The sequence below is a fragment of the Panthera tigris genome, chromosome D1 (assembly GCF_018350195.1).
Source record: "Panthera tigris isolate Pti1 chromosome D1, P.tigris_Pti1_mat1.1, whole genome shotgun sequence".
Lineage (NCBI taxonomy): Eukaryota > Metazoa > Chordata > Mammalia > Carnivora > Felidae > Panthera > Panthera tigris.
The window spans coordinates 11,553,404-11,579,814 of record NC_056669.1 but is presented as its reverse complement, the minus strand read 5'-3'; the positions used below and the strand labels follow the sequence as shown (position 1 = coordinate 11,579,814).

At 46.2% G+C, this 26,411-nt stretch overlaps 1 long non-coding RNA gene across 1 annotated transcript; it reads left to right on the top strand.

Moving 5' to 3' along the window:
- The first annotated feature begins 539 nt into the window (after positions 1-539).
- LOC122231436 lies at positions 540-25,663 on the top strand. The gene is made up of 4 exons (XR_006208680.1): positions 540-620; positions 3,056-3,146; positions 24,944-25,221; positions 25,399-25,663. It is a non-coding gene; the product is annotated as an uncharacterized LOC122231436 (long non-coding RNA).
- The last annotated feature ends 748 nt before the right edge of the window (positions 25,664-26,411 follow it).

The window sequence follows — 26,411 nt, the reverse complement described above, 5'->3', positions numbered from 1 at the left end:
CTGGCCCACGGCAAAGAGGCGAGGTCCCCCTGGGGTTCACCTTGCCAGCCTGTCTGCCTCTTTGCCCTCACCTCACCTCCTGGCCCTGCCCCCCTTGCTTATCAGGAGCAACCACACTCTCCTTCTGACTGCTTTTCCAGCTCGCCAAGCTTGGGCCTATTTTAGGACTTTTGTGTTTGCTGTTCCTTCTCCCTAGGGCTTTACAAGACCAGCTGCTTCTGCTCACGCAGTTCCAAGGTACCTCTTTTCCTGCTTAGAGAAGTGCCCACGGCCACCCTTGGACGCCCTTATTACTCTGAATCCACTTTATAATATTCATTTAGCACATATTGTTTGTTTCCTTCCTCCTGACGTTGGCCCCAAGAGAGAAGGGGCCCTTTCTGCTTTGCTGATGGTTTCCCCTTCCTGTGTGGAACAGGGCTTGGCAAACAGTGGGTGCCCGGGGAAGTACTGACTGAAGCAATCTCTGTGGCTGGGCTTTGTGACCTCACTTGGCCTCTAGGGGTACGTTGATCTCCCAGAGGGAGAAACATTTTATCCTTGGCGTGGCCTACATGGTTGATATGTTTGGAGAGAGAGATTGTGAAGCAAAGATGAAAAACTACCAATTTCAAAAGTTGGTGAGTTAATCAGATATGTGTCTTGACTGACACCAATCCTAGTTGATCCTGCTTGGATGGGGTGTTAGGCTACCAGGCCCTGCTCACTGCCAGATCCAGAGGGACTGCCAGGCTCTGTCAGAGCCAGCTGCCCAGCCCCCATTTCTGGATAAGGATGTGCTTCCTGGCCCTGGGCTGCCATGTGTACATCTGCAGCTGTCCTGGCCTCTCGGGTCGACCCAGGCCTTTGCTATGGGCATAGCAGCTTTACAGAAACAAGTCCTGGGCTCCCCAGGACTGCCCTGAACAGCAGACATCTCCATTGCTTATTGTGGAGGAGTCTGTCCCTCCAGTGCCTCTGTTCTCCCTGTCCACAGCATGTCTGCTCGTTGGGTTGATACGGGCCACTTTTCCTTCTTTTCATTTGGATGAAGTCTGACTTCTTTCCCTACCTGGTCTAAGCTAGTGCCTGGCCCAGTGGCACCAGTCTCATGGCCTTGAATGAAAGAAGTCCATTCCTTATATGGTTTTCAAAGCTCCTGAGAAAGTGGAGGTCTTTGGTCTTGTCTCTGGTGCACAGACAGCTATGGAATATCCTATGGGCATGCGCGAGAGAGGCCAGCTTGTCTGCTGGGATTGACCCAGGCTCTCTGGTGCCCCCCTGCCATCACGAGCAGTGAGCACACTTCTCTGGCCGGTCCACTTGGCTGCCAGCATCCTCGGGAAGCAAGGTATAAGCAAGCTGGTTAAACCTCGGTTAAAGCAGGTGCTGTAGTTTGATGGGCTGGGGCACCATGGGAGGCATCTAACCCCCACACCCTACTCCCTTCTTCGCTCTGTGAGCTGGGGATAGGGGAGGTGTGTTCATCTTTGTCCTTCCAAAATGCGGGGCATCCATGAGATCAAGAAAGAGACTTCCTGGGGCGCCTGGGTGGCTCAGTAGGTTAAGCGTTCAACTTTGGCTCAGGTCAGGATCTCGTGGTTTGTGAGTTGGAGCCCCGCGTCGGGCTCTGTGCTGACAGCTCAGAGCCTGGGGCCTGCTTCAGATTCTGTGTCTCCTTCTCTCTCTGCCCCTCCCCTGCTCACCCTCTGTCTCTCTCTGTCTCTCAATAATAAATAAGCGTTAAAAAGAAAGAAAGAAAGAAAGAAAGAGACTTCCTCCTTTGGAAGAAACAATGTTTGCCTATTGGTATAGCTCTTGGCCAAACAGTGCCCACATGCATTGCCCGAAGAAGGGGCCCTGAGAGAATGACAGACTTACTTCATTGGTTATTTATCATTATCAGGGCTCACATTCTAATTGCCCGCTTTCTCCCCTTAGACAGTGCGCACCCCACTTCCCCACCACATGCAGGTGAAAGGTTTGAGCCCCATCAGCATTCTCCTTGCAGTCCACTCTCCTAGATGTGCTGAGTATTTTATCTCACTCAGTTCTCATGAAGTCGCCCCCTGGGGTTGGTATTTTAAGCATCGTTTTGCAGGGGAGGGTGTAGAGGTTCCAAGATGTCTGTAATAGGCATGAAAAGTGTCGGGCACCGAGAGAGGACCTAGAGGTCTTCCCAGAGGGCAGACACCTGTCTGCATTTTCATGGATGAGTTGAAGGTTGCTGAATAGACAAGAGACAAAAGTATTCCGGGGAGAGGGAAATGATCTCTCAAAAGCTTCAAGGCAAGAAACAACCACCTGTGCAGGGGAACCAGGGGACAGTTATAGCTGCAGGAGAGAAGTCAGGAAGTCTGTATGTACCAGGCTAGGACAGTGTCCTGGGGCAATGCTGTGTGTGTGTGTGTGTGTGTGTGACATGCACATCTGTGCCTGTGCATGTGTGTACGCACATGCATGTAAAGGTGTTTACTCTGGGCAGAATCATTGATAGGTTCTGGATTTGACCACCCTTCTGATAAGAGGCAGGTGATGCAGGAAGGTGGGCCTGCTGGTGGATAGACCAGCTGGGAGGTCATCCCGACTGCCCAGTAATACTAATTGGTGTTTACTGAATGCTTAGCACTCTGCAAGTATCATCTCAGATATCTTGCAACAACCCTTGAGGTGGGTATTAGTATTATCCCCCCATGTTGCCTACAAGGAAGCCAAAATTTCAAACCATGAAAGAACTTGCCCAAGGTCACACAGACTGGGATTTGAATATGGATCTCTGACTGGATTCCAAACCCTTGGCTGATAAGGGCTTACATTTGGGCAGGAATAGTGGGATTGAACATAGAGGAAAAGTCTGAGAATTATTTAGGAGTTAAAACTGGTGAATTTGGCAAGTGGAGGGATTCAGGGAATGAGCGAGGGGAGAAGCGAGGGGGAGAGCTCAGGTGAACTCCGGAGAGTGAAGAAAGGAAAGATTTTGTGGAAACGATAGTGGTTTTGTGACCACGATTCAGCTGGTGTGATGGAGCTGGATCCTTAGCAATACAAAGATTGGCCCTCTGTGTTTCCTTCACAGCTGACCCGCCATCCATCTGTGCTCTCCCAGGACAGTGAGAAAAAGGTTGACTGGAATCAATCCAGAAGAGCGCCCTGCCTGAGGCTTCCAGGTTGGTACCTACTCAGCTAATCTGCTGTCTCTATACACGGTTGTCCCATCAGTTACTAAGCCCCATCTCCAGGTTGGTACCAAGGCAGTTAATCTGCTGTCTCTGCACATGGTGGTCCTGTCAGTTACTAAGCCCCTGACGGCATTGTTATCACATCCCACTTCTCCATCTGGAATCGTGAAACCAGAGATACTGCTCTTTTCTGCTCTTCATCTAACAACTCTATCAGAAAAGGAAACAAGAGACGTCAGGTGCAGCGGGTTCTTGATGGACCCATGCTGGAGACCATGGCAGCTCTTCCCGAAGGCTTGAAAGCTCCCTGTTCAATAAGCAGATCTGGAATTTATCCTGGGATGGACTCAGGCACACCTTCTGTCCCTTTAGGAAGATTAAGGCATTTGCTGGTTTCTTGCCCGTTACAACAACATTCAACAAATTTTAATTGAGGGCTTGCTATGTAACAGGCATGCCTTTTGTCCCTTTCCTTATACTAGGGGAGTCTTAGAGGGTTCCCAACATCATGGGAGCACTCTGCGTGTCATCCTCCACCCATCGAATACAATTCTTCTGGGTCAAGAGGTATAACTTCATTTCAACAATCTGCATGCTGTGCGGATCGGTAAATTCTCCTTATTGGTGTTCATTCTAGATGTTCTTTTTTTTTAATGTTTATTTATATTTGAGAATGAGAGAGACAGAGCGTGAGCAGGGGAGGAGCAGGTAGAGAGGGAGACACAGAATCCGAAGCAGGCTCCAGGGTCTGAGCTGTCAGCACAGAGCCTGGTGCGGGGCTTGAACTCACGAACCGAGAGATCACGACCTGAGCCAAAGTCGGACGCTCAACTGACTGAGCCACCGGGCACCCCTAGATGTCCTAATGTGAAGATTTTGGTCCACGATAGGAAGATGGAGGCAATGCAGGAGCTCAAGAGGGCTGCTTTTGTTCATGTTAAACCACTAGTGCTAGGAGGATAGGAGGGACCAGACAGCAGATACTTTTTGAGAAAGTTCTAGGTTTTGTTTGTTTGTTTGCTTTGAATGCATCATTCCATGTAATCCTGACAACACACCTGCAGTGTAAGAACTACTAGTCTCATCTTATGGATGGGGAATCTGAGGTTTGGAGAGGTTAGGGAAATCACCCATGGTCGTACACCCAGCCCTTGAGACGTGGATCTGGCCCTTCTGTTCTCATTGCTCTGACTCTCCTCAGGAAGGTGCTTTATGTCACTGTCCTTGGCTCATTCTGGTCTCAGCCTTGCTAACATGATACTTAAAGGTTTGTGTCATCCCGTGCAACCACGTTTCTCCCACATCGGAGTCATTTGCAATTGGGTTGTCGGAATTTCAGTTTTGAAAGTCATCTCTCCAGAGCTGTCTTCCCGCATAAAGTCATGGGACCAGCCTCTTTCCTGCAGAGGTTTTTGTAATCTGCCTTCGTAATGTCCGAGGTACACGTGAGACCGTGCCCAGCCTCTCCCCCTCGAATAGCGTGACCTGTGAGATGACCTGGCTACGATTCCTCAGGAGTTTTTTTCCCTTGTTCTTTCACCAAGCAATTCACCCTCGTTGGAGCAGAATTAGGTTCCAAATAGATGTTGTGCTCTGTCCCCAACCTCTGCTTTCCGAGAGGTTACATTGCTGAGGCAAGCCACGAATGTATTGAAAGTTCGCTGCTTTTTCCCTCAGTGATAGGTCCTGCAATGAAAAGTAGTTGTCAATAAGATTGATTAGGCAATTTAGACTGGGAAATATTTCTGTGGGTTTTATTTTTGTTAGGAATTTGGATTTGTCTCTGTGACAGCTTGCGAGGGACTTAACTTGGATCTCCACCTGAGTGTGTTTAGCTAATACGAAACTGTACGGCTCTGAGAAGAATTAGACTGCTGTGTGTGTGCAATTTTACGTGACGCAGCGTTAGGAGACTTTGTATGAGGTAGACAATGTAGAGGAGTGGTTAAGACCATTTGTTTTTAGAGACAAACACGTGGATTCCAGTGTTTTCTCAACATTTCATTGGCTCTGAGATTTGGATAGACTCCTATAATCTTTACGCTGTATTTTTTCCCACCTGTAAAGAGGTTGGTGATACAGGTGGTGATATGGGCATATGGGCCTCTCATAGGGCATCCGGGACTAAAGGGAATAATGTAGGTAAACGCTTAACGCAGTACGTGGCACGTGGTAACATAATTAACTTGGGATACTATTACTATGAACAACGGCATCTGTTCTAATGGGGAACTGTTTCCGTTTGCATCTATGTGTGTGAATCTGAGTATGAAAATCTGAGTACATGCTTCTGGGATATTTTAGTCTCACTGCTAGCGTTTAACACAGACATTCATAGGTATCCCATAGTGTGCCCTGAGGGCAGGGTGGGGCTGAAGAGTGGAGTCCTACATCAAGCATCAGAAGAGCAGGGAGCATCTAAATTGGAGAGGAGAGGTGGCCTCGAAAATGTTGGGTCAGAGCATGAGAGTCCCTCAGAGATGAGAAGGGTCTCAGCAGGGAGGAAGGTGGAGGGAGAGTTCTTGTGCGTTTTCTACAAAGCACAGGACAGAGATCAAGAGGTGAAGATAGTTTTCTTTCAGAGACAGAGAGAGAGGGAGGTGGAGATCTGACACGCCAGGTCGCACTGGGCTTTGGGAGGGGGCTCCTCCCCAGGGAAGTGCTCCTGGCTGGCCTGCCTGGAGGTCAAACCAAAAATCTCTCAGGACTCATTTCCCTATCCGGGTTTCAGCGGAAAGAGCAGTGGCCTGCAGAAACTCCAACTTTGATTTCCAGGCAGTACAACATTTGTTTTTAGAAAAAGAAAAAAAAAAAAAAAAAGAAAGAAAAAAAACCAGCCCGCTCAGAGGTGACAAGGGTGACAGAGCTACAATTATCACCTGCTCCTCAGCACCTAGTGTATCGTGGGAAAGGGACTGACAGCTCTGAACTCTGTGTGGGGAGCTGAAGCCCCCAACCTCTGCTGAGAACATTTGACACAGACAGACAGCTGGGGCCGACGAGGGGGTGGGTGGGGGTGGAGGGGGCTGTCACCTCCTCCCTTTGTCTTTATGCTGTGGGAGTGGGCTGAGAGGCCTTCCACGTATTTCCATTCTTGGGGGGATTTTTGTAATACTCAGCTCGGCGTCACTTTAGAGTCTTCTCAGGGTGTCAGACCTTACACACAAGAAAAGGAGAGAGCAACGGTGTTGAGAGGAGCTGACCTCCGAGAGGGGGCAGGATGGAGGAGTGACCTCCAGAGGGCGCCAGAGTGATTCTATGTTAAGGAGCTGCTGTAGGCGACCTTCGTTACTGGCGTAAGGAGGAAGGGCTTTTGGCACAAAGATCCAGGATAAAACCTGATTCTACCTGAAACTAATATAAAACTCTAAGTTAACAGTACTTGAATTTAAAAAATAATAAGTCATATATATGATATATATATTTTATATATGATATATATGATATTTTGTGATATATATTATATATATACATATACATGTGATATATATTATATATATACATATACATATATATGTATATATATAATATATATGTATATATATGTATATATATAATATATATAATATATATTATATATATATATATATATATATGATATTTTACTTGAATTTAAAAAATGAATATATACCCAAACTAGGGAGTAGTGCTTGTGGAGGACCTCCAGTTCATCAGAATAACGTTTGTCGTTTGGCCTCCTTCTGCAATTAGTGCTCTTCTCCACTGCCCTGTAGTGCTGGGGCAGGGAGAAGAGGCTCAGAGGCTTGTAGCTGGGAAAATGTGCAAACTCCCGGGGAGAAGGCTTCCTGGCTGGTTCTCACCACCACCACCAGGAAATGAAATCCTCCAGGCGTTCTCTGCAGTTCAGCTGTTTGGCCTCTAGAGGGGCGCCCTAGAGCCACTAGTGTTCGGTTCCACTACCCACTAGCCAGGGGGACGGGTTCACTAGAGCAGCCTCAACCACGGTCACCCCCAATGTCCACCGGCACTTCCGGTGACCAACCACCCTGGCTGCCCCGTGGTCCTTTTGGTACTCATCTTATAATTGGTGTCGTAGCCTCTTGCTCCTCAAAGAGTGCTCTCTGTATCCTCAGCATCCTGGCATCTGAGTGCTTGTTAGAAATGCAAGATCTCAGTCCTCCTCCCTCAGCAGACATACTGGGTTAGAATCTGCATTTTGGGGGTTGAGTGTCAGACTCCGGATTTCAGCTTAGGTCATGATCCCAGGGTCGTGGGACAGAGCCCCCCATCAGGTTCCAGCGTCTGTGCTGAGTATGAGTAAGATTCTCTCTCTCCCTGGGGCATCTGGGTGGCTCAGTCAGTTAAGTGTCTGACTTCAGCTCAGGTTATGATCTCATAGTTTCTGGGTTCGAGCCCCATGCCGGGCTGTGTGCTGACACCTAGGAGCCTCTCTCTCTCTGTCTCTCTCTCTGTCTCTCTCTCTGTCTCTCTCTCTCTCTCTGTCTCTCTCAAAAATAACATAAAAAAAAAGAATCTTTTTTTTTGTCTGTCTCATGCTCGCTCTCTCTCTCGCTCTCTCTGTCTCTCTCAAAAATAAATAACATAAAAAAAAAAAAGAATCACTCTCTCATTCTGTCTCTCTCCCTGTGTCCCTCTCCCCCACTCACACGCTCTCTCCTCTCTCAAATTAAAAAAAAAAAAAAAAAAAGAATCTGCACTTTAACAATATCCCCGGGAAATATGTATGCACATTCAAGTCTGAGAAACATAGCCCTGCTCCCCTATGGGCTCTCATGATAAGGGTGACTCTCAAGATAACTTCTGGCTTCTCAGCACCCGGGGCAGAGAACATGGCACAGAGAAATGGTCACAGACATCTTGGCCAGAAGTCAGAGCCAAGTAGCACCCCTGAGATTTTGCATTTCCAATAAGCACTCAGGTGACAGGATACCGCTGATCCAGGGAGCCCTCCTTGAGGAGCCAGAAGCTATAGCCCCAGTTATAGGATTAGTACAAAAAAACCCATGAGCCCTGAGTGTGTGCCAGGCATGTTTAGGCATCCTCTGATCTCAGCCTGTACTCTCTCTGCAAGGGAGGGTGCTAGTCCCTATATACGAAGGAGCAAATTGAGGATCAGAGAGGCTTGGAACTAACTCATGTCTCCAGAGCTAGCAAAGAGGCCAGATGGATGAGGAGAGAAGGGAGTTCCAGCCCAGAAACAGCCTGCGCGGAAGCACAGAGGTGGGAGACTGGGTCATCATCGGCATCAGGGTTAAGAAGCCCTATATGCATATGCATAATGTGTTCATTCATTCAGCCCAAGCTACTTACTGAGTACCCACTGTGTGCCATGCTGTGTGCTGGGCAAAGTAGTTACCATGTGGAGTAGGGCAGATACAATCTCTGGTCTCGAGGAGCTTTCTACTGGGGGAGAGTCACTACAAACAATTTAATTACAATTGAGGTAAGAACCACGAGGCATCAAAAGGGAATCTAGCTTCATCTCGGAGGAGAGGATACTGTGTATAAACCCACAGGAGACATCCCTTCATTTAGGGCCCCCTGCTTTTCAGAGCTCCTAGATCTGCTGTTTTCTTTCTGGGTTGGTGGCTCATCTCCTTCTGCCCATAAGCTGAAATCCTGGCCCAAAGGGATGCTGGACAAAGGGAGCAGGGGCCAGAGCCCAGGATATCCCCCTTGGGTCTCTGCATGGAGTGGGTGGTACAGAAAACGACTTTGTTTTTTCTCACATCAAAAGCCCTGGAAGGCTGTAGTTAATGCATTTTCACGGCCAAGTGTCCTTGTGAGGAGGTTCAGAGGAAGGCCATGTCAAGCACGGCCTGTTCTTTCGTTCTTCTCCCTGACAAACACCTCTCACACTCAGACACAGCTGGGGCTCTTTCCCATGTTTCTATACTATGGCTCTGCTTTGATTTGGGGGCTCCAATTTTCTCACTTGGGCTCTGGCAGCCTGCAAATGACCCAGACGATGAATGGTTCCAGCAAATGACCTTGGCATATGGGGCAGCTGCAGTGACCAGCCAGGGCACCGGGGAGGCTGTATTGCCATGGTGGAAGTCATGAGCATGGTAGTTTCCATTGGCCTGTTTCAGTTGTCTGTTGCTGCTCAAAAAATCACCCCAAAACTATCAGAACAAATAGCTGAAATGAACAGTGACGCCTTATATCTAGTAGTTCTGTGTGTTGACTGGGCCCAGCTGGGAGGTTTTTATTTTACAAGATGCAGCTGAGATCACTCATGAGGCCACGTTCACCTGGGGGCCAGATAGCGCTGGAGCATCCAAGATGACCTGTCCTCCCTCATCCACGTGGTCTCCCATCTTTCAGTAGTTTAAGCTTCTCTACAACATGGCAGGCAGCTTCCAAGAGGGTGCGTTCCCAGAGGACAAGCCCCGGTGTACAAGCACTAATCCAGCTTCTGGTTGCATCATGCTTGCTAAAGTCCCACTGGCCGAAGCAAGTCACATGACCAAGTCCGGCATCACTGTGGGAGGGGACTGTACCAGGGGGTAACCCTCGGGAGTTGTGGCGCAGTGGGGACTTGAGGAGGCAAAGTCTAGAAAATAAGAGCAGTCCTGGGAGGTACATGTAGCTTTAACATATTTCAGTCAGTTATTCAATAAGTAGTAAGTCACTCCAACCAGTACCAGGCACTGTGCAGACCGTGAGCAAACATACCAAGATGAGCAAGACACCAGCCCTGCTCTCAAGGAGCCCACGGATCACTGGCTACAGACAGGCAGATAATGCTATCATGTGTGTGACCTGTACCTGGGCTGAGTGTTGCCTTGGATCCTCCAGGGTCAAAGAGGAGAGAAATTTGAGTCAGACTTGGGGGGCAAAGAAGGCTTCCCTGGGGAAGGAACACTGGAGCTGAGTTTTGGGGCAATAATGGCAGTTGACTGGGTGGATTTGCAGTTTAGGGATTCCAAACACAGGAGATAGAGTGTGGCAAGGCCCAGAGAGAAGAAATGTTTTGACACCACCCGAAAATGAGAGGTAGTTCCTTGTTCCACACGTCTAGAAGGAAGAGATGAGCAAAGAAAACCTAGAACCTGAAGGCTCGTCTGTCATGCCCTAATCCTTTGAGACCAAGGGAGAGCATTAGAAAGACATCTTCTTTGTGCATAAATGCATTTAAAATTTTCGGTGATAAAACGTGTTTACTTGTGTAGAAAATAATACAATGGGGAAAACATCATTCTGGCCGCTACCCACTGAATAAGGAGACTGTGCCAAAACATAGTTATGATTTGATGGCAGCCTGAAAGGATCCAAGGCAGTTGGAATGAGGACCAGGGGGAGACACGGGAGAGGGGCTTAGGAAGTCACAAATGTGAGATTTGGTGCAGGGGAAATAGGAGGGCGAAAGAGGAAGAGATAAGGATAATACTGTCTCGTGCTGCCCCAGCACCTGTCTACAGGGGGCGCAGAAAGTATAGCACCCACCAGAGGAATTGCTTTGGAGTTTGGGTGCCCGGAAAGGAGGGACTTCTTGGAAAGGACAAGGTTGATCTGTATTAATACACCATCCACTTTGTAGGCATTCCACAAATAAATGTGGTCCAGACAGAATGTGTACCTCAGTGGCAAACAGCTGGGGCTTCTGAGTTTCTCTAGTAGAAATACTGGGGTTCTATCCTGGCTCAGGTGCTGGGTGCTTTCGATGTGATGTTAGGTAAGCTCTGTGATGTTAGGTAAGCTATCTAAACTCTCTATGCCTTGGTCTCCTCATCCTGGAAAGAAGGATATTTTATAAGGTTATTGTAAGGGTAATATAGGAATCAGGCTTGCAACATCTTCAAAGGGCACTGAACATAGAAAGCACTCAATAAATCCAGGTGGAAGAATTACTAACAGTTTTGATCTGTTTATGGAATAGGTACAGCCTTCGAGTGGTTCAAAATTCAGAACATTTAAAATTATGTGCATAAAGAAAAGTCTGTTTCTTTTTACCACTGTCCTCTAAGTAAGTAGGTTTTCTCTCTGGCAGTGACAAATGTTACTGGTTTCTCAGGCATTCTTTTAAGACAGTTTATGTATGTCCAAGAAAACACCTGTACTCTCTGTCTTATTATTATACAAGTGGAGATAATACTTTCTAACACTATAGTTCACTTCTACCCCCACTTTTTGGCTATAATTTTTCATTAGTGTAAAGGCACTTTCTTTAGTCTTTTCCTAATGTGCAGGCTTTTACTGTTACAGTGTTTGTAATGTTACAAGCATTATTTCACTCATGCTGGAGTATAGCTAAAGATAAATTTCTGGAAGTAGAATTTCTGGGTCAAAAGAGTTCATGTGTTTTTAATTTTGTTAGCTATTGCTAAGCTCCACAGAAGTTACACTAATTCACTTCCACCAACACTGTGTGAATCTGGTGAACATGTTCGGAAACACGTCATTGGAGAGACTGTAAACTGGGATAAGGTCTAAGAGAGTAATTCAGCAATAGCTAGCATTTTGGTATTTGCCAATGTGATGGGCAGCAAATGGTACTTCTGCATAGTTTTATTTTTCATTTCTCTTACTGTGTGCAGTTAAGCACTTTCCCCCCCTATGCTAAAACCCATTAACATTTCCCTTTCAGCAAACTGTTCCAAATAATTCTGTTCATTTTCCTATTGTGTTCTTAGGGTTTTTTTTTTCTCATTGATTTGTGGACCTTTATTTACTAAAGGAGTTGTAGTATGACTTGCAAATATTTTTTCAATTCTTACTTTGTCTTTTTATCTCACGTGTGGAGGTTTTTGCTATGCCGGTCTCTAAAAACATTTGTTAATGAATTTTTTAGTTTTTCTTATATGGCTTTTGATATCTGCGTCATTTTTAGTTCATTCATACTCTGACATGATAAAGAAGTTCTATCATGTTTTCTTCTGGCATCACTAAGGTATCCGTTTTGCATTTATTTTTTATTTAATTATTTTTGAGAGAGAGAGTGGAGTGCAAGTAAGGGAGGGGCAGAGGGAGAAAAAGAGAATCTGAAGCAAGCTGCACGCCCAGCGGGGAGCTGGACATGGGGCTCGATTCAACCACCTCAAGATCACGACCTGAGCCAAAATCAAGAGTCAGATGCCCAAACCGACTGAACCACCCAGGTGCCCCTCAGTTTTGCCTTTAAAACTGTTACTCATTTGGAAGCGCTTGGATAGCTCAGTCAGTTTGAGCCCAAGCCCTTACTTCGGCTCGGGTAATCTCATGGTTCACGAGTTCGAACCCTGCACGGGGCTTTCTGCTCTCAGCACAGAGCCTGCTTCAGATCCTTTGTCCCCTCTTTCTTTCTCTGCCCCTCTCCCTGCTCACTCACTCTCTCAAAAATAAATAAACATTAAAAAAATAAAACTGTTACTCATTTGGAATTTCTTCTTATGTAGGTATTGTATGAATACAATTGAATGTCTTTGGGGGGGTTTCCATCGTATTTTCCCAGCATCATTAAAAAAAAAAAAATTTATCTTTTCTGACTTGAGATGCCTCCTTCATAATGTATTAATTCCCCAAGTGATTTGGGTTTATTTCTGGTCTTTCTATACTATTCCAACGATCTGTCAGAATATTCATATACCATATCACAATGCTTTCATTTTTGTAGCTTTATAATGTATTTGGATATAAAGATTAGTGCCATCTCATTGCTATTTTTTTTTTCATAGTATCCTGGGTTTTTTGTTCATTTTCCCACATGAACTTCAAAACAGCTGGACAGTACTTTTTACATCAATTTTAATTCATAGATTGAGGAGAATTTACATTTTTATAATCTTGAGTGTTGCCAAGACCATAGCATGCCTCGTCATTCGTTCAAGCCTTCTTTTGTGTTTTTTAGTTTTCTTCACACTAGTCTTGCACATCTATCATTAATTTTCATTACTTGGTATTTCATCTTTATCCATATGTGTATTTTTTGCTGTTGTAAATGGAGTCTTATCTTCTCTTCAGCCTTCAGATTGTTGTTTGCTTCCTTGAAAGCTCTGTATACGAGTTTTGTACCCACCAGCTTAGTGAGTTCTCTTACTGCTCATGATGGTTTATTTGGTGTTTTTATTCCCCATTAGATGTTTGGACCTCCCCATATGACAATAGTGAAAATTTTGCCTTCTCCTTTCCAATGTCTAAACACACACACACACACACACACACACACACACACACACACACAGAATCCGAAGCAGCCTCCAGGCTCTGAGCTGTCAGCACAGAGCCCGATGCGGGGCTCGAACTCACGAACTGTGAGATCATGACCTGAGCCGAAGTCAGACGCTCAACCAACTGAGCCACCCAGGCACCCCTGAAGTTTTTTCTAATAAATACATTTAGCTCATTACTATGGATTTATATGACTATATGTTTGGTCTTAGTTCTAATGTTTTTACATTCTGCTTTCTAATTTTTTTCTTTATGAAACTTTATGTTTGGACCTCCCATTTGACAATAGTGAAAATTTTGCCTTCTCCTTTCCAATGTCTACAAATCTGTTTCTTTCTAAGTCTAATTGCATTGGTGAGATTTTTCGAATGGAGTTATCACTGGAGATAGTGCGCATCTTTTCTGCATTCCTACCATTAATGGATATGCTTCTGATGTTTCCACATTAAACTCAGGTTCAGAAAGATGTATTTTATTGCATTGAGGGAGTATTCATGTATTCTTGTTTTATTGGTTGGTTCGTTGTTTGTTATGAGAGAGTGAGAGAGGGCATGTGGGGGAGAGAGACACAGGGAGACAGACAGAAAGAGAGATAGATAGATAGAAACAGAGACAGAGGGAGACACAGAATCGGAAGCAGGCTCCAGGCTCTGAGCTGTCAACACAGAGCCTGACGTGCAGCTCAAATTCACAAACTGTGAGATCATGACCTGAGCCAAGGTCAGACACTTAGCTCAAGTCCGACACTTAACAGACTGAGCCATCCAGGTGCCCCTGGTAGAATTCCTTCTTCCTTCCTTCCTTCCTTCCTTCCTTCCTTCCTTCCTCTTTCTTTCTTTCTTTCTTTCTTTCTTTCTTTCTTTCTTTCTTTCTTTCTAGAAATTTTAAGGAATCACTCTTTTTCTTTTTCTTCTTTTAAAAATAGGCTTAAAAACTCACCTTATAAAAATTTCTGGCCCAGTAGTTTTATGAAGAGAAAGTTTACTAGCCTTTTCTATTTGCTCGTTCGTAATTAGTCTGTTTAAATTTCCTATCTTTTATAGAATCAATTCAGATTATTACATGACTTATGCAATTGTTCATTCCCTTGAAATTTTCAAACGTATTTACATAGAATTGAGTAAAGTACTGGTTTAATTTCCTTTATACACATAGTTCCCCCCTCCTCCACTCCATATGCCTTATTTGCTAGACTTTTGCTTTCTTTTTTTTATTAATTAGATTACTTACTTACTTATTTATGCTTCTAAAGCCAGCTCTCAGATTTATTCTAACATTTTCCTTTTTAAATTAATATATTTATTTCTGCTCTCAGCTATTAAATCCTCCCTTCTGCTTTCCTAAAGGTTGTTTTATTATTTTTATAGCTTCTAGAATTGAATGTTTACTTGATTTATTTTCTATCACCTTGATTACTAATACTATTGAATGAAATAAATTTCCCTGTTGATATTGCTTTAGCTGTATCCAGTAGGACTTATATATATCGCCTTAATTTTCATGTTCTAGATATTCTGTCATATTTATTTGAATTTCTTTTTTTACTGAAGAGTTCTTTTTTTTAATGTTTATTTTATTTTTGAGAGACAGAGCACGAGCAGGATAGGGGCAGAGAGAGAGGGAAGCAGAGGATACATAGCAGACCCTGAGCTGTCAGCACAGAGCCTGACTCAGGGCTTGAACTCACAAACCGTGAGATCGTGACCCGAGCCCAAGTCAGAGACTTAACTGACTGAGCCACCCAGGCACCCCTTAAGAGTTGTTTTAAAAAGACCTAAACGTTTATTTTTTAAACGTATTTTTTTTTAGTTTGGTTTTATTATTCATTTCTGGTTTTAGTATAGTATGACCAGAGAATGAATTTTGTACTTTTTACTTTGGATGCATTTTGAGTGAAGATATTTTCTCTATGTTGAAGATATGGAGTTGGAAATACATACATTTTTAATTTTTTAATTTTTAATGTTTATTTATATTTTTGAGAGAGAGGGAGAGACAAAGCACAAGCAGAGGAGGGGCAGAGAGAGGGTGACACAGAATCTGAAGCAGGCTCCATTCTCTGAGCTGTCAGCACAGAGCCCAATGTGGGGCTCAAACTCACAAACTGAGGGATCATGACCTGAGCTGAAGTCAGACACTTAACCAGCTGAGCCACCCAGGTGCCCCTAGATCCTTTTGTTCTAAGTGTGGCTTTTATTTTTTATTTTTTTTAGACGTTTTTATTTATTTATTTTTGAGAGAGAGAAAGAGCGCGCACACACACATGCCCACGCACATGAGTGGGGGAGGGGCAGACACACACACACACACACACACACACACACACACACACACACAGAATCCGAAGCAGCCTCCAGGCTCTGAGCTGTCAGCACAGAGCCCAACGCGGGGCTCTAACTCACGAACTGTGAGATCATGACCTGAGCCGAAGTCAGACGCTCAACCAAATGAGCTACCCGGGTGCCCCTGAAGTTTTTTCTAATAAATACATTTAGCTCATTGCTATGGATTTATATGACTACATGTTTGGTCTTAGTTCTAATGTTATTTTTACATTCTGCTTTCTAATTTTTTTCTTTATGAAACTTTCTCTCTGCAGACTATGCACCCTATCCCTTCTCTCTGCACCCTATCCCCCACTTTGTGTAACTTAGAAAGTCTATATTTTTCTGGTAGTTACCATTGTAACCATAACTTTATATAATATGCTTAATCCCCTGTTTCTTTCGACAGTATCTATTAATTCTCTATATAATACATCAATCTTCTATTTCTTTAGATAATAGGTAGTCATTTCTTTCATATCGTTGTTCATTGCCTTGGGTTCACTGAGATAATTGCCTCATTACTTTCTTTTTAAAAAATCATGTGAAATACTTAGTCACGATTTATTTGGCTCGGTGAAAACATTTTCCCTGTTGATTCTTCTTCATCTATTTGTTTTTCCTCTTTCTTTCTTCCCTTTCTCTTGCATTTTTGGTATGGACCCTGTGCTGGTTCCTTTTCAAATACTGGCTTTGGAAGGTGGGAGTTTTTCCCTGAACCAGCTGTTGGTATGTGTGTGGGGCTGGCTGGACTGCATTTCCGGTCACCAGAATTTTTCCTTAGGACTCAGGGTTTTGTGCGTGAGTGGTGTGGGCTTTGCCTCAATGTAGCTGGGGAAGGCAGGCATTTATGTGGTAATTCATAGGGCAAAGCGTCTCTCCTCGCCACTGTCACTGAGATGGACCGTTTCTCACATACGTGGCTTGTCTGTGTGACACCGGCCCGTGTCCCACCTTCTCTGCTTCATGGAATTGGGTCCAGAGACTCTCTTGGGACCGCCCCGGATACTCTGTTCCTGCTTTTGAAATTGGAGAGTTTAGGTTTCACATGTCACCTTTTGGAAATGTATTTTGCAAGTTTTTCTTCTGTAAAGAACAGCAGTGAGCTCCATTGCTGGGGCTTCCCCTCTCCCCTTTTCCTGCTGGATTCTCACGATCGGGGTGACATTCCCGTGGTCTCTTCTGCTTCACGAAGGCTAAGTTTGTGTTCCTGCGTCACATATGCCTTGTTGCGTGGAGGCAATTTCCTCGAGAAGGAAGGAGTGCCAGCCTCTGGTCACCCTGGAAGTTGACTGTTCTGGCCGATACTATGATCATCACAGGTGTGTTGCTGGGGAGGGGGTCACAGTCAGGGTGGCTGGACTGGAAACAGGGGAACGGCTTCCAGAAGCCCTGCCAGGTGTCAGAGAGGTCTGAGTCTTCCAGCTTACGGAGATGGGAGACCAGGGGAGGGTGAGAACACTCTCACTCACAAGCAGGCCCTCAGCTCCTGACAACCACCCACAGGGGCAGGAAGTAGGGAACCGGATGCAACCCTGCCTCCTGACAACCCAGAATCCTCTCTGTTCCTGGCAAGGACTCCGTGACTTTCAACAAATTTGGCACAGAGGGGAGCCAGAGTGTGCATCTAATGTTTACAGATGGAACAGCCAATAGTTGAACAGGAAGGGAACGTCCCAGCAAATGAACCCCCTGGTTTCCAGCCACGAGCTCTCTCTCTTCTTGAACATTCTGCCTCACAAACCATCCTACCAGCCTTTGGTCTGAAGCACGAGTTCCCAGGAAGAACCCTCGCGGTGCCCTGAATTGAATGGCTTTTCCCTGCAGGTGGACTTTTTCCAAACCAGCTCCATTCCCAGCCCCTGCCGGGCCTCGCCCTCTGATGCATCCTTCAGAGTCCAGCCTTCCTTGACTTTTCTCCATTCTCTCCTGCCCTGACCTTGAACTTCCTTTGGATCTTCCACTTAGCCCCTTATTTTGAAAGATTCTGCATTTGTTCCTTTGCTCTTACTCTTTTCTAGGCTTAAAACTCTCTTTCCCCTTATTTTCCATTATTTGTTCCCTCACGTTACTTGGGTCTCTGCTTAAAAGTCATCTGCTCAGAGGGGTTGTCCCTGGTCACCCTATATAAAATAACACCCCCAGTTACCCTCTAACCAATTTACTTGTGTTCATAACAAGTTATTTTATAGATGTTTTTGTTTGTTAGTTGTCTGTCTTCCCCCATAGCATGAGAGCAAAGACTTTATTTGTTATGTATGGCACTGTGTTCTTGGCAAGTGGATAAGATAGACGCTACATAAATATTATAGGAAGGAAGGAAGGAAGGGAAGATTGCTATATTCACACATCACACCGAACTAGCACTTATATATTATATTTTACTTGCCTGTTTCTCTCTTTAAACTGTTGTGTCTTTGAGGATAGTTCATCCTACTGTCTTAGACAATGGCTGCTTCTGCATAGTAGAGGCTCTATCTATGTTTATTGAATTGAATCAACCACACCATGTCTGTCCCGAAGTGAAGAAAAGAAGTTTATCTGCAGAGACCTTGGGGAATAAGGTAATATCTGCTCTGACACCCCCCATCATCTATCCCACCTCTTCTCCGGGGAGTTCTTTATATGCAAAAGCAACAGTTGGGATATGGACATTTTTTTTATAAGCAGTAGATTGCATTTGATCAGGAACCACAAGTGTGTCTAAGAGGGCTGGCTGAGGCTCGCCACTCCCATGCCCCGGTCTGTGGGTGGAGGTGAGTGGGGCAGCTCTCCCCATCAGCCTGCCGTCTAATTGATTACTCCCCACTCTCCCAACACACACAGGCGCTTACTAGTGGAGTTAGGAGGAAAGAGAAGCAGCCAGTAATTTTGAGAGCTCTGGGAGTTCACTGCCACTCCTTACAGGAAATTGTTCGCTTCCCTTCCTGGACCCATCAGTCAGCCCCAGTTTCCCAAATTAAAATCAGCACTTGGAAGTCATGTTCTGACAGTGATTCTATACAGAGGATCCATCTGGTTGTATCCAGCCGAGATCCCCTGTAGGATTGCTCAGGCTCAAATAATTAATGGAAGAATATTACACTGCCAAACACATCAAGCAGTTTGCCAAGAGTGGAAGGGGCGCCCTCAGGACTGGGGAGGTCCCATACATAGCTCCCCCGCCCCCTATGTCTGTCTATGCACTGGAGCTGGTGACATCGGATGTACCCTCAGGGGCCATCTGGCCATGAAGTTCCCAACCAGGGGGCCAGGACATCTGATGTGTTGCCAGGACTTGGGGTCTGTGCTGCACACAGTTGGGGACAAACAACCAAGTAATAAAAATTGCAAATGATTTATTTCATAAAGAACGTAAATGATAGTGGATCTGAAGTTACAGTTGATAACTTAATTGAATTCTGTTAGCCTCCTTGGCTGAAAAAGAAAGAGCTGGGCATTGTACTAGCATGAGTAGCTCAGATTAATAGCATCACCATGGGGATCTCTGCAGAAAAAGGTTGAGAATCGTGGCCCCAGTCTGGGCTTCTTGTCAATGATGGAATCACATCCTTGGCATACTGTCCGGTCTCTGCTTGAAAACTGCCAGTGTGGTGGTCTCCATATCCTCAGACGGCAGCTCGATTAGACAGAAAGCTCTTATCCCAATTGAATTGCTTCTGGTTTCCACACATTGCCCTGATTTTCCCACCTAGAGAGAGAGGATCTTTCCTACAAGCTCCCAGACACTGTGTTCATATCATCTGGGCTACCGTCACTCTTTCTTTTTAATTCCAGCTCCTGCCTCTTTGTGGTAGGGCTGAGAAAATGTTTGGGAATATTCTCCCTAAAGGCAGTCCTTAATCACTGAGTGAAGGGCCCCCTCCCATTGGCTGGGGTAATTCTGAGGCATGTCTATGCACGGTGATCCAGATTTTTCCTGCAGGACGGGGCTTGAGTCACCTGTGGGGAAGCTGGTTTATTAACATACCGTCTATCGGCTGCTTTTCTCCTTTGTATCACTCCTCTCTGTGTTTCTTGTACCTTCCAATAAACTGTTGATGCTTGAACCCTTGGCTCAGAGGCTGCTTTCTGGGGGAACCCAAACCAGTAAACCTGACCAGAAAAATACAGGACCTTTTTGGAGAAAATTGTATTAAAACAAACCAATGGAGACATGGACCGTATTCGTGACTTCAAAGCACTGTAAAACTACCTTTTCTCCCCGATGAACCTTTATAACAGTGCAATTTTAATCACACTCCCAGTAGAATGTTTCAGAAATCTGAAAAATGGATTCCAAAATCACACAATAGATTCAAGGGCACAAACGACGAGAACAATTTTGAGAAAGAAGAAAGAGCAAAGAAAGGAGCCTTGCTTGCCCATAAATCAAGACTAATTCAAAGCTGTAGAAATAAAACCAGCACAGGACGGGCAAGTGGATCAGGGGGAACACGGCAGCCAGAGCCAGAGATGTGCCTGTGGTGATGGAGGCGCCACCCGACAAGGGAGAAGGGGAGGCCTTGGGAAAGTCAGCCATTGCCCGTTTCTACGGAGACAGGAACACAGGAAATGGGCCCCAAGAGTGGCAGAGGTGGCACAGTTTGGGTAAAAGGACCAGTCCGTGGCACTTCTCATTGAGTAATTAGGAGCTCCCTAAGATGCCAGGGCTCGCCCAGCTCTCTGTTCCCTGTGATGTTTCTTGGTTTGACGAAAGTATACCACTCGCATCTCCGGAAGTGGGGGGGCCCGATCGATGACCTGTCACCCTGGTGCCGAGTGCTTCGGGTCAGCAGCTCCCACTCAGCACTTCTGTGATCTCGCAAAGACAGCCCTGCACCTCAGGGTAACAGGAAAGCCTTTCTGGACAGCAGTGTGTCATTAGCTCTGGGGAAGGGGCAGGCGGCATGGACACGAGGAACAGATAGATGCTCCCTTTTCCTGGCCGGGTTGAGAGAGCCATGTGCTATCTGTCACTGGGGGACGCATCCACCCCCCTGACCCCAGACCCAGTTGCAGTGTGACACACACTTCCCACATGCAGGAGCCTCCACTGGGAGACACAAAGTGCCACACTGAGATGGGAACACGCTCACAGTCACAGGTCTAAGCATGATCCTGCCAGGATTGCTCCGGGGACTTCTGGTTGAGACATGGTTTCTCACAACTAAGTGCCATGGCAGGGACTTTTCCTGATGCCAGGAGCTGGTGTGGGTGCAGGGGACACTATGCCCTTAACCCCTCCCCCAAGCATCAGGCACACACACACACACACACACACACACATACACAAACACACACACACGCTCTGTGATATGGTAAATTTTGCGTGTCAACTTGGCTTGGCCATGGGGTGCCCAAGATATTTAGTTAAACATTATTTGGGGTGTTTCTGTGAAGGTATGTTTGGATGATATTGACATTTAAATCAGTGGGCTTTGAGTAAAGCAGATTGCCCTGTTTTACTGGGTGGGCCACATCCAATCAGTTGAAGGCCTGAATAGAACAAAAAGACCAGTGTCACATGAGTAAGAGAGAATTCTCCAGCAGACTGCCTTTGGGTTTCATCGCCAACATTGGCTTTTCCTGGTTCTACAGCAGACAGCTTTCAGATCTGAATTACAGCACCAGCTCTGCCAGGGCTCCAGCCTGCCGGCCCACCCTGCAGATTTTGGATTTGGTAACTTCCATCATTATGTGAGCTATTCCCTATAATAAATCTTTATATATATATATATGTACATATATATGTACATATATATATGTATATATATGTACATATATATATGTATATATATGTACACATATATGTACATATATATGTACATATATATGTATATGTATATATGTACATATATATGTATATGTATATATATGTACATATATATGTGTGTATGTATATATGTATATGTGTGTGTGTATATATATATACATACATCCTGTTAGTTCCTTTTCCCTGGAGAAGTCTCTCTCTCTCTCTCTCTCTCTGTCTCTCTCTCTCACACACACACACACACACATACACACACACACACATACACACACACACACACACACACACACACACATGCAGTTTGCCCCTGAGGCTATACTGTAGAATGAGATTTGACAACATAACTATTTCTACTCCCCTCTCTCCCTCCCCTCCTGCTTCCATTCCTCTGCCTCCCACCTATCCACACAGTCCCTCTGGAGCCCAGGGATGGATAGAGGTAGAGGCAGACTCAGCATCCCAGGAACAGAGCAGGATCCTGGGGCTGACCCTAGAATACCCATCTGGAGGAGCTTCGTCCCCAGATCATTCCTGGACTTTCTTCCACCTCACTCAGACCTCCTGGAATGTTCCCGGAGGACACTGCTAAATTACCTCTGCTGCCTGGGGGACAATAGAGTCTTAACAAGCTCTGATCCTCTTCTGTACTCTGTACCCCCTCCCTTCATTCCTCCCTCCCTTCTCACTTCCACTCCCCATATGCCTAGGCAATGTAATCATTGCTGTCCTCAGGTCCTTGGGAGCATACTGCTGGGCTTAGTGAGAGGAAGGAGTTATATAAGTCAGGAGCCCAGACTGGGGGTTGGAAACCAAGCCCTGAGGCCACTTCAGCATTCTCAGTCCAGTGACCTTGTACCTGTCACCAAGCAGTGCACTTTTCCTAGCCTGTAAGGGGGGAGAGAGCATAAGATGTTCCCCAAGGATGGGTGTTTGGGGTGTAGAGGAGGGAACACTGGGTGTGCCTGGCATCTGGGGGTGCACAATGAATATGTGCTGAATGTTCTTGAATGATGGGGGTCACAGAAGACTAGATCAGAGACCAGAAGTTTGACTTGTGCCGAATCACTACGTTTCCCTAAATCTCAATTTCAGCAGAAGTAAGTGTCTCAAAAATGACCATCCTGGGAGGCCATACTTGTGAAAAGGCTCATTGCCTTGCAAGGTGGTCTAATTGTCTACTTTAGATGCAGTCCTACAAGAACTTAGACATTCAGGGCCGTATTTTCCCAGTACTGCCTGAGTGTCAGGCCTTGTACTGGACTCAGAGCCACCACATTTCATCATCTTAGCAAGTTGTATGCAGGGCACCTTATAATCAGTGTTTTACAGAGATGGAAGGAGAGACTCAGATGGTGACGTGACCCTTGCAGAGTCACAGAGCTGGAAAATGACTGAGCTGAGATCCAAACATTCATTCATTCATTCACTCACTCACAATTCCTCCAGGCCCTGTGCTCAACACTGGGCACACAGTGGTGCATCAGAGTGACAGGGGCTTAGATCTTTCAGTGTTCCATGGCCCCAACCACGTGATCTCTGAGGTGCTATAGCCCCAACACTAGGCCTTATGAGAGCTCTGATCCGAGGACCCGCCGTGGCTCTTGTTCAGGAACAGCTGGCCTCCCCGCTAGGCCAGAGGGAGTCTCAGCAGTCCTTTGGAGTCAGGTTGGGGAACAAAGTAAGCACGTGGTCCATGCAGTATATTCCTGTGGGGTGGGAGCCCAGGACAGGCAGGTTGAAGGAGAAGAGAGAGAAGGCCCCAAGACGAGGCAGGAGGCAGTCGGGGCTGCTGTCGTGGGGAGACGGAGCAGATCTGACCACATGCCTCTCCTTCTTGATCCTTTCAGTGGTTCCCCTTGCTGGAAAGTTAAAGAGCCAGTCCCTTACAAGACTTACAAGGAGTCCCAGATAACTCCTGCCCATCCAAGTCACCCCCAGACTAGGTTAGGACCCCATGCTTTGGGTGAGTCTATTCCAGCAGATTTTATTCCAAGTATCTGATTGTGCATCTGTCTCCAACAGCCCCCAGTTTCTGGGGTCCCTCCAGGGCCCAGACCTTCAGGCCTTAGGTCCCTTGCACACAGTTGGTATTTGAGAAATATTTGCTGAGCGAATGAATGAACACAGAGCTGAGTGAACATTCCTCAGGGGGCTGAGTGTGAGGCCTGGACGCTGGACCCAGAGTAACATGCACCTTACTCTGCATGGATGTTGCCCAGCTCAGGCTCCCAGTGGCCCCCCCCCTTCTCTTTCAGAGTCCATAATTAATGTGGCACCCTCAGTAATAAGCATGCACCTCATGGGCTCCAATCTTTCTCATTAGGTGCTGAGGCAGATTGCTCATCTTCTCTTCCTGGTGCTAATGAATGAATCATGCCGCCCTGCAGATGGCCCTGTGCTGTGCGGGGTTGGGGACGAGGATGGGGGGGTGGGGGGGCACTCCCATTCTTTCAGGGTCTGGTACTAGTGGCCAACGCACAGCCCCCACAGTGAATGGATGTAGGCCCAGAGCTGGTGTCTTTTGGTGGAAGGCAGTCCAGGTGGTGCCCCAGCCCTAATGGGCTTTAGGATAAGACCTCAACCTTCAGTCTAACATTCCAGGCTCTCTCAGCCTTGATCCTGGGCTAGCCTGCTGGGTTGGATCTCTTGTGCTCTGAATCCTGCAGTGCCGGACTCTTGTTTCCTGCAGTGCAGGCATCCTTCCTTCTGCGGGATTTTTCTCTTGCTGTTCCACTTTATCGGTTCCTGTTCCTTGTATGCCTCTCTGATGCTCATTTTGAAAAAGCCTATAAAAGCCGCGCCTCTTCCACGAAGCCTTCCCTGACCACCTTTCTTGCAGAATTCCCCTGTCCTCCTTTTATTCTTTTAATATTTATTTTTAAAATGTTTATTTATTTTTGAGGGAGAGAGCATGAGTGGGAGAGGGGCAGAGAAAGAGAGGGAGACACAGAATCCAAAGCAGCCTCCAGATTCTGAGCTGTCAGCGCAGACCCTGACGTGGGGCTCGAACTCACGAACTGTGACATTATGACCTGAGCCAAAGTCGGGCGTTCAACCGACTGAGCCACCCAGGCGCCCCTCATGTCCTCCTTTTATACCCTGCATAGACTATCTTCCAGCCCCAGCTCTGTTGCTTTCCCTACCTGTGTCTCAGATTCCTTGTCTTTAAAGGAAAGAAAATCCCTCCACAGACTTTTCATGAAATTTAAATGACCTTCCTTCACTGAACATTTACAAACATTCATTCTGTATTTAGCTCAAAATACACAGGACTAGGTGCAGAGGACAAAAAAAAAAAAAAAAAAAAAAAAAAAAAATACAGCTTCACTGTCCAGTAGCTTATAGTCCAGTAGAAAATAACCCAAATAATAATGATAATAATACGGACAATAGCTTCATGTTTATGCTTTCCAGAGCACGTGGCTAAGTGCTTTTACATACAGACAAATATAAAGGAGGTTGTAATACCTAGTAATGAAGTGCTTTCAAATTAGGTAAAGTCACAAATAAATTGAAGATTATCTTGTTATCACTCCTCATCTTTTGATGTCTGTCTGTCCCGGCTCCCCACTTAGGCTGTGAGCTCCACGAATCGGAAGGGGAATCATCCCACTTCCAGGCACGTCAACAAAGTATGTCTCAACCCTGATGGTGGCTGGTTGGTTAATCTGCTCCCAGAACCGGGAGGATTAGAGGAAGTGTTGCCGGGTCAGAGGTAAACACTCTGGAGGCCCCGTCAAGAAGGCCTTACTGAGGTCACCTTGTGCAGCTCCTGAGATTGGCCATGCCCAGCAGGTGGGGAGCAGTGGTCTACGGTCGAAGGGCTTCAGAGCAGGACCATCTGCTTTTCCTGGTAGGCCCTGAGCTCTGACTCTTGTTTCCTGAATATTCTCTCAGGCTTACTTTCTTCTCCCACATCTTCTGTCCTAAACGTCCTTTGACTGTGAGATTTGTGGCCCATAAGTAAGGCCAAGTGGAGAAAAGGGCGGTAGCCTTCCCCTCCTGATCAGTTGTACCTGCTCTCTCCCAGCACAACCAGCTCCCTGGCTTTCAGCCGCTCTGTTCCACCTGGAACTCATCCACAGGGCGCTGTGGGAAAGGACTGAGCATCAGAAGACCTGAACCTGGCCTCGACTCTGGGGCTGCCCATCCTCCACACCCCAGTTCTGTTTCTGGATCTAGGAAGAGCATCCCCTGTCCTTCCCACCTAAAGGATCATTAGGGAATCAAACAAGACGATGTGTTAAGGGACTTTACACCTGCGTCACGTGAAACCGGGCAGACAGGTTATTATTACCAGCATTTTAAAGAGAACTTTCAGGTTTTGAGTTTTAAAATGGTTTCATTAAGTCTAATGATGACCAAATGGCCCATGGGAAGGAAAGAAACATGGGGACACCAGGACTGTCCAGCCCCATCAAGTGGCACCATACGAATAGGCACAGGTCCTTAGTAAGTCTTTCTACCTTCTGTGTCCCTCTGGGTCAGTGCTGCAGGAGGTGGGAAAGGGCAAGACCAGACTTGTGCCGGGAAAGAGAGAGGCAGGTGGGGAGGTCGCCACAGTGTCTGGCTGGGGGCAGGATGCTCCTTGGGGCCCAGCCAGCCTCTGGGTCACTTCACAAAAGGTCACTGCACCTGCATGGAGAATTTTCCAGCTATTAACAAAGCCACCGAGGCAGTGCGTCCGTAAAGTTCAGCCTCTAATCCCCAATTAAGGCACCGGGTCTTAACTGCATCCGGCATCTGCCTGCCAATGGCTATGGTAATTGTTTCTCTCAGGCTCTCTTTCTCTCTCTCTCTCTCTCTCTCTCTCTCTCACTTTCCAGGACAGTTTCTAGTGGGAGGGGGTCCTTCCCTCAGGTTCCTGACAACCAGAAATCTCTCTCCAAGGTGATGTCTCAGAGTGTGAGTGGGGAAGCTTCTGGGTTCAGCCTACCTTCCAGTTTTCCCCACTCCCCTGACCCCTTGGCCCCCCTCCCCATCCCTTCAGCAGCCTCACCCTGTATCCCTTATGACCTTAGGCCCCTTATTTGGAATCTACTT